Raw genomic sequence first — 8221 nt, 5'->3', positions numbered from 1 at the left:
TAATGAATAAAATTGTGAAATATTATGTAAAATTGAGTGTTGAGTACTAACAGATGATTTTTACTAGAAATGAATTAAAACTATGTTTAGAATCACTCAGAAGATATTGGAAGTCTTATGAGATTCTAATTAAAAGCCAAATAGTGAAATTTAGCGAAAATATAAAATTTTAAATAAGTAAAATTTTATTATTTGATGTTGTAGAGAATCTCGTTAGAAACATGTAGGCGAAAACCTCGTCAAAATCCGAGTTATAACGAAGAAGTTATGACCAACCGAAGATCCGCGACAAAATCGGCACGACACCGAATGACGTAAAAAGTGAGTTTTTGATAAACAACTTTTTAGCCTTAGGAATCTAAATGAAAGTCGTAGTATTCGTTAAACCGAGAAATTCGATAAACAGAACGTCCAAATCTGACTTCGTATGAGGAAGTTATGATTTTCGAAGTTTCAACTTAGCAGTAGACAGCTAAAAACTTGAATTTTAGATCGAGTGATATTTTACCGATACATCCTAAACGAGAATCGAAGGTCTCGTCATTTGTAGTTCAACGGTAAAAAGTTTGACGAAAACGGATGTCGGATGAAGAAGTTATGAATTTTTAACGGATTTTCCTGTCCCGGTCTGTTAAAAATAATATTATTAAAGTCAAAGTTAGCCAACGAAGTTTAAACCAAAGTTGTAGAGCGTAATTTTAGCTACACGTGCATATAAAGAACGTTAAAAACGGAGCTCATATGCGAAAGTTATGGATTTTAGAAGTTCGGTGCCTGAAAACCGATAATTTTCGCATGAACAGTGTTCAAACACGTCACTCGCACGAAGCAGCAGCATCATCCGAGACGTGGCCCAATCCGGAGACCGACGCGTGTTCCATTCCGATTCACCGAGGCTGAGGTCCAGCAGGAGCGAGACACGTCTCGCCTACCTGCCTCGTATCCGAACCTCACTGATCGAGCCTCGCATGCGCGCCAGCTGGTCCGACCCTCGCATCCGAGCCTCGCCTTCGCACCACCTGCCCTTCGCTGCTGCTGCCACCGAGCCCTTCGCTGCTAAGCCGACTCCGAACCTCAGCCGTATATAAAGGGGGCTGTGAGACCTTCCAACTAACTTTGGAAATTTGCCACTTTTAGCCCCTCTTTCCATATTTTCTTCATTTTGACTTTCCCCGAAGCTCCGATATCAATTTTAGCACCTGAAACACGTCCCGAGACCCCCGAGAAGCCCGGAAATTTTATATTTTCGGTTTTGAAGCCCTACCTTCGTAGAGCCCGGTTTTGAATTAACCTCCCGGTTTTCAACATAGAAATTCATATTTAAAGCAGAAGTGCTATCCAAATTACTATATTAACCCCCGGTTAACTTAAGGTGAGTTCAATATATATGAACAATTGTATGTTATGTGTTATATGTGCTATGTGCTTTTCAGTATTATTATTTTGAGTTATTTTATCGTGTTATTCGCTATGTTTATTGCAATTGTAATACCTTTGACCATGTGATCAGTGAAAGGACTTAGATTCACATTGGTATTGGTACGTAGCCTCTGGCCATGTAGAGCATGTCTCCGTAAGAGAATGAATTCTATTCTATGGCATTGGCAAATGGTTACACAGGACTATAAGCCTGAAATCTAACAATATGTTAATCAAAAATTGCATGTCTTCTATGCCATTTGGGCCAAAGCTTTATTGATGTATATCAAGAATATCTTTGAATAAAGTCTTTGATTGATATGAATGCTTGTCACATGATCTCACATACGTCTTGTTGTTCCTCTTTGCTTTTGCCACATTGAAGTATATATATGGCATAACATTATATTGTATCTATTTTTGAACTCACTAAGCGTCACCGCTTACCCTATCAATGTTTAACAATTGCAGGCAATAAGTAACTAGTATGTTTACATACTATTGAAAGACGTAGAATAGTTTGTAATAGTACTTTTGTACTACATTTTATGTTTGTATAAATTACAATATCCTGGGTAGTTATGTAGTATATTTAATACTTCGTAATAGAAGGTTTGTATCCAATAGTTTGTAATTCCCTTTTTATCAATGTAAAATATTGCTTTTATAAATATGCAAATAGCATGTTTCGGAGTAATGATATTATGAAGTACGAAAGTTTGGGTCTTTCAAAAATACAAAAGTTGGGGTCTTTCACTAAGCCCATAACTATTATTGGTATGTATTCGACCCGAGAGTAGCATGGTCCATTTGATTTTCATATCATCAGGACAATTTTTTAGGATGAACTTTTGAGAGAAGGTTATTTATGGTTTATTAATATATTATAAGTAATAATATATTAATATGAAATCATATGTTTTAATTAGTATTGATCAAGAATTAATTTAGTTGTCAAATGAGACTAATTAAATCTATGTGGACTAATTATGATAATTAGTTATATTTATATGTGTTGGGCTTATGATCCATGTTGGACCAAGTTTATGTATGGATACATAAAGAGTTGGGTCACATGAACCATGGATCTTAAAACCCATGAGTATAGATTTGGGTTATATCCATGATCCTAGAAATCCCACATATAAATAGAGACTTCATTCGCCCAAAATCGCCACTTGTATCTTTTTAGAGTTCACGGTGTCTTTTGGGTGCATGGAATTCTCTATCAAGTACTACCTTTGTCCATGGTGTGTTGTGATTCCATTTGAAACTTCCACACTATTGAGGCTAAGGTCTTTAAGGCAAAATACACCAAGACTTCAAGCTCCATCAAAAGGTATGTTATGCTAACTAGTATATTATATTTTATGTTAAATGCATGCTAGTTGTAAGCTTAATACCTTGGAAACCATTTGCATGTATAATTAGTGAAAACATAGATCCAAGGTATTTAGGGTTGTATGTGCACCACAGGATGTTGTAGTATACCAAAACCATAGACTCTACCCTAGGATCACAACCAAATGAAGAATGGGAAATAAGGCCAAATCAGTTCTTGTATGGCTATAAGATCCTAACCGTACACAATTTTAAAAGCATACACTTAGCAGTTACCAATATTAATAATCATTCTCATTCTAGCATGGCATACAGTATTCCCAAGGCTACAAGCATCAAGTATAAGGACAATCTATCGCTAAATACTCAGCAGTAGCATGCAAGTCTACCTGCTCATACAACATATAAAGGCATCTCTCCTAGCCCTAACTAGCATGCGATTCTCACATTCACAAATCACGTCATAACAGATAACATATATTGGTATTCTGGGGAAACTTACTTGAACTCAGCTGATTGCATGCACCACACTCTTTCTTGTCATAGAAAACTTTTTCCTTTTCCTTTCGAAAACTTTACAGATCCTTAGTCTGAGTTCAGGAACACCCAAAACTATGTCCGAATCCCTCAAACCAAGGCTCTGATACCAACTTGTAATGACCCAAAAATCAAGGGTAAAATTTTCATCTTTAATATAGCTAAAACATTGATACAATTTAATTCAAACATTTCAATTCATTATTAAGTAAAATATTTATTAGAGTTCATCCTAAAATTATTCATTGCGGAAATCGTAGGTGCGTGCACTACGATCAATCCGAGCCCCTTTTTTTCCAAATCGATGATATCTGAAACCAAAATTGTAAATTGTAAGCACAAAGCTTAGTGAGTCCCCTAGATCAGACCCCACACACAATCCATATAGCACATATCATATTAGATATAAAAGCTACATAAATCATAAAAGCCATGCATACAAACATATAGGTTACCATGGAAGCCCTCCAAGGTATTATACCATGTGCCATAGGAACCACCACATGGTCACAATCCACCGCCAAAGGAACCCCCCGGGGTCTCTACTGCCAAATACAAGTCATGCAAAATAAATGTAATGGGATGCCATGGAAACCTTCCACGGTCTTATACCATGTGCCATGGGAACCCCCACATGGTCACAATCCACTGCCTCGGGAACCTCCCGGGGTCTTCCATACAAGCATCACAAAGACAACTAGCATATCAAATACCACACAGTCAACTAGCATACCATATATAACTAATTGCCATGGGAACCCCTGCATGGTCAAATACATAATACATAATGTATCGATAGCACATTCACAATGATCATCACAACTAGATAAATGGGCCGGCCTTGGTGCCTTAAACCCATTGGTATGGTGAGAAGACTCACCTCCCACTTCAGAAGCTTCCCGCATGAATTCCTTAGCTTCTGCCCCGCCAGCTTCCCGAGCTGTCACTACCAATAAATATACCCAATTAGAAATTGGGTCCCAAACTATAATCAGTAGTCTATGCATGAGGTAAAATGGCCATTTTACCCCTGGCCCAGTATGATCCAAAACTAAGGCCCAACCCCAAAACAAAATCCTAACATTATAATGTTCATAAACCATCAATGGCCTAATTTTCGAAATTTGGCCCAAACCTTTCTAATGGACCTTATACTAAAGCCCAATATTATCCTTAGTTAATAATCCAGTCCCCAATTGGCCCACGAAGGTCGACAATAGTATAATCCATGGACTGGATCGAACCAAGGCCTCCGAATGTGAAATCCTTTTCTATATTGGGCCACAAGGCCCAATAGGCCCAACTATTCCAATATTAGCCTAAGATACATTCAAACCCACAAACTGTAAATCCAATCACACAACCATTAGGGCCTAAAGGTCTGAAGTCCACTAAGGCCCAAGTCCTCCTGAGAGCGTACGCCCAACGTACCTCTTTTGTACGCTTAGCGTAATGGGCAAATAGACTGTACGTGTAACCTACTACACAGTACACCCATTGTACAAACAACTCATGCACGAAATCCATTAAGTGCTTAATACTTGATCTTACCAGTCCAAATCAAAGATCTAAGCTATACTTAATGTCTAAACCAATTAAGTCACTGACTTTGTGACTTTGCACTCCCCAACAAACCCAAACTCCAAAAATTTCATTCTACTTCCATAAAAGTGACCCTAACTCATGCATGAACCCATTAAGACCTTCAAGATAGCAACTTTCTGTCTTAGGTACTCAAATAGCATCAAGGGTGGGAATCCCAAGTCTAAGAATCAAATTTGAACCATAAAGCTTCATCATTGGGACCAAAAAGGAATCAAAATCCAAAAATGGTAGATTTAAGAGACGAATGATCAAGTTTAAAGCTTTATACCTTCATCAAGTTGAGAATGAGTTCTAAAAGCCAAATCCGTAAGCTACTCCTTGATTCCTATCTTTGCATCAAACACCATCTTCTTGAAAGTGGATTAAACACCCCAAAAATGGACTCCATAAGCTCAAAATACCACCATGGATGCTATATGACGATTTATAGGGTTTAAAGGGGTGGAGGCTGAAGATATTATGGTTAGGTTATGGGATAAGGAGCTTAAATAGGGTCCAATACCCTAAAACAGGGTTCTGATCTAACTGGAGTACACCTAGCATACTCTAGGGAACATTCACAGCCATCCTGATTAGTACACCCAACATACTCCAAGGTACACCCAGTAGACTACCTTCTTCACTAGTACGCCTCGTCTACTAGGCTAAGCCGGAAAACCATGAAACTTCCGAAGGCCATAACTTCTTCATTATAACCCCGATTCTTACAATCCTTATATCCACAGAAAGGTGACGAGAAGCTTTACTCTTCTAACAACTCAAACCTTTCTTAAGACCTTGCAAACAAAATTCTATTTTCTACAAAAGCCCGAATTGCTACTTTACCGAAATATCCCTAGGCTCCAAAATATGAACCGAACACCCGGATCACTTCTAATACATCACCCGCACCCAAATGGGCCTAGATATTACCTTCCCAATAGCCATAATCCTTTTAATGACCAACCTTTGAGCCACAATCTCAGACTAGGAGTCAATTTGGAACAGAGCATTATAGGCCCTAAAACTTTTGAGTCATGTTGATTACTCACTATTCATTATATAATGTTTCGAATAATCAATTTAATACTTGAATTAAAACAATAGTTATGCCATGCTCCAAGCATGCACACCATGTTTGTCTAAACAACAGTTGTACGATGCTCCAAGCATGCATACTATGCTTATCTGTGGTCCTTAATTTGTGAAATAGATCAATTGAACATATTTCTAATGATGCTCATTTCACAATTCCAAATATTTTTCACCGATGTAAGAATTCCAGACTCTTGTTACTGCCCGAATGTGTTAGATTCTAAACTATCATGCAATAATTCCTTTGCAATGTCTAGGTACCAAAAGTCACGGAGACTTGACCAACGATATTACAATGTATTCATTTGGAGATTGTTACAAGATAATTCCATGGGAGAGAAGTCTCAAATTCAAAGTATATTCATTTAAACATCCTTCTTGCATAAAAGTTTCTAACCACAGATTCTTAATATCCGACACCCAATATGAAAACATTCCATATTTTCCATATGTCAACTCATTATTTAAATAACACTTTCTATTTATAATAATGTTGATATAGTCCACCCATTACTATACTTCCAACTGCCGTTAAGTGACCAATCCTCGGTGAACCTTAGATTGTCCTTTAAAAGTTGTTTAACAACTTTAGTGTTATCCGATTCTATCTCTTTTTTCCCTCTTAATGTCCTAGGCATTTAGAAAATATTTAGAATGGATTAATATTATAGTACATGTAATCGATCCTATACCCGAAGCATATAGGACACGATTCATGATGTCTTATATAAAGACATGGTACTTGACCGATCTTTTGCTATAATATTTCTATTTGCTATGTTCTCATCATTCTGATTATGAAAAGGGATTCTGTAATATATAGAATTTGAGAACGCAATTAACATATCTATATATAGAATTTCCTTATGTTGAACCATTCCAACATAGCATTCATATATATATATATATATATATATATATATATATATACATACATACATACATATATATATATATATATATATATATATATATATATATATATATGAGTAAATCTGATTAAAATCTCAATCTAAGCTTTTAGATTTGAAATGAAGTATGAATTCCTCTCCCTTAATTAGAGCAAAGAAACTTTTCAAACCCTGTAACTTGCGAATTAAAACTTTTGTTTTCAATAATTTACTTTACTAACTTGCAACATTCATCATCATTTATTATGCTCCTACTAGCATAATAATCATTACTTCTACTAGCATAACATTCATGCTCCCACTAGCTTTGACATGTACCCAGAAATCAGTTGGACTTCTAGAAATCAATACTTATTGACTTTCTTTACCAAAGTTCATATTTTGATGCTTAGATAAGACTTTATCTTGGCTTCTCAAAGTCACACACCTTTCCTTAGATAGCTCACATGTGTGTCTAAACAAATTAAGAACTTACAACAATAAGTCTCAAATGTTTAGATCTTTTTCCATTACGCACAATTCAAATTATGAAGAGGGAGGTCGTAGTCATAATTGAATTGGAGAATGGAAATATCACAATTATATCCCCTTAAAATCTACTTAGTGAAAGCGTTTCCTCACCACCATTTTCAAGAATCGGAGATAAACCTATTGGCACTTATATTTTATGAGGTATGTGTTCCTATCCATGTGAATTTGTCAAACCATAATCAAAAGGCAAGGTTAGTGACAAATCCAAACTCATATGGATTCAACTTGTTCAATCTTAATTTCTTTCCACTTGGTAGCACAAGGGCCTACCATGTTTTCCAAGTTGTTAAGCAGCTCACCCATAATGATCAATAAAGCTTTCGTTGATCTAGGTGCTTTGCCTTATGCAACCAATTGAGAACTTATATAACTCATATGCATAGTAAAATTTAAATGGAATGGGCACAAAAATAAGAATATGTCAATATGTTACAAACCTCAAGTCGTGTGCTAGTGATAAATAATAGGTTTTCTTCTTGATTAGTTCTTCAAGCCTGTCAAGATCTTTAAGACTCCCACTAACCTCTTGACATATAAGATTCTCTTGTCATGAATCATTCCTTGACAAAAAAAATATTCAAGAGTTAGTGTGGTTTCTTATCAAGATAAACACTTCACAAAATTGGTCTTAGTTGATCTTTGTTTTATCCAAAACATCACAACATACCAAATTCAAATGTACATGAGTAGAAAACACTTTTGAAAAGTGTTATAAACTTGTTACGATTATGTCACTCAAGTTATAATCTTGGAGTATGAATCTAATATTTGTTTTTGAAATGAAGTACGACTCATCTTATAGA

This window comes from Lactuca saligna, chromosome 4 (assembly GCF_052625555.1).
Source record: "Lactuca saligna cultivar CGN05327 chromosome 4, ASM5262555v1, whole genome shotgun sequence".
NCBI lineage: Eukaryota > Viridiplantae > Streptophyta > Magnoliopsida > Asterales > Asteraceae > Lactuca > Lactuca saligna.
This window is presented reverse-complemented; position numbering follows the sequence as displayed.